At 38.3% G+C, this 1,035-nt stretch overlaps 1 non-coding gene and 1 pseudogene across 1 annotated transcript; both read right to left on the bottom strand.

Moving 5' to 3' along the window:
- Nucleotides 1–87: 87 nt before the first annotated feature.
- Nucleotides 88–204, bottom strand: LOC111830791 (annotated as a pseudogene).
- Nucleotides 205–775: 571 nt separating this feature from the next.
- On the bottom strand, nt 776–894 carry LOC111830764. Its single transcript, XR_002834107.1, has one exon. It is a non-coding gene; the product is annotated as a 5S ribosomal RNA (ribosomal RNA).
- Between the last annotated feature and the right edge of the window lie 141 nt (nt 895–1,035).

The raw sequence follows: 1,035 nt of genomic DNA, 5'->3' as shown, positions 1-1,035 counted from the left end.
ACCTCAACAGAGCATAAAATTGAATTATAATGGTACTAGTTGTTTAAAGCAAAAATGAGAAGTTATAAGAAAAAATAAAAATAAAAAGGGATGCAACACGAGGACTTCCCGGGAAGTCACCCATCTTAGTACTACTCTCGCAAGTACGCTTAACTGCGGAGTTATGATGGGATCCGGTTCATTAGTGCTGGAATGATCGCATCCGTTAGTACATTGCATACAATCGCATATATCCTTTACTGCGGATTTAAGAGATCATTTGTAATGGGTCCCACTTGATACGTGGACCATTTTAGCCAGCTTCAACGTGCTCTTTTATTCCTAAAAGTGCTTTTTTATTCCTAAAAGACGCATAAATAATGTCTGAACATGTTTTTTGATCCTTTAATCTCTTCCAAATCCCAAAAACCTCATGGAAACACCCTAAACGTCAAAATTTGGGTTCGGAAATGAGGCCCAATGGAACCAAAACCAATATACAAGTAGTAACTTTTTGAGAGCTTTCCGAAAAGGTATTATTGGCGGAATAGGTCCTCACGGTTGAAAAGTTACAGCGTTCCTTACGTATTAGCGTCTTTGGAATCGAAAATAATAAAGAATAAACTACAACATAGCATTTCCGGGGACGCATCCATCTTAATACGACTACTTTGTAGTTTTTTCAAAAAAATAAAAATAATCAAACAACCTTAATAGAGCAACAATTTGAATTATAATGGTTCTAATTGTTTAAACCAAAAATGAGAAGTTATAAGAAAAAAATAAAAATAAAAAAGGGATGCAACACGAGGACTTCCCGGGAGGTCACCCATCCTAGTACTACACTCGCCCAAGCACGCTTAACTGCGGAGTTCTGATGGGATCCGGTGCATTAGTGCTGGTATGATCGCATCCGTTAGTACATTGCATGCATTCGCATATATCCTTTACCGCGGATCCAAGAGATCATTTGTAATGGGTCCCACTTGATACGTGTACCGCTTCAGCCAGCTTCAACGTGCTCTTTTATTCGGGAAAGATTCAAAAATCATGTCC

The sequence above is a fragment of the Capsella rubella genome, unplaced genomic scaffold (genome assembly GCF_000375325.1).
Source record: "Capsella rubella cultivar Monte Gargano unplaced genomic scaffold, Caprub1_0 scaffold_5, whole genome shotgun sequence".
NCBI lineage: Eukaryota > Viridiplantae > Streptophyta > Magnoliopsida > Brassicales > Brassicaceae > Capsella > Capsella rubella.
The sequence above is the reverse complement of the archived record's forward strand: the minus strand, read 5'-3'. Positions and strand labels throughout refer to the sequence as shown.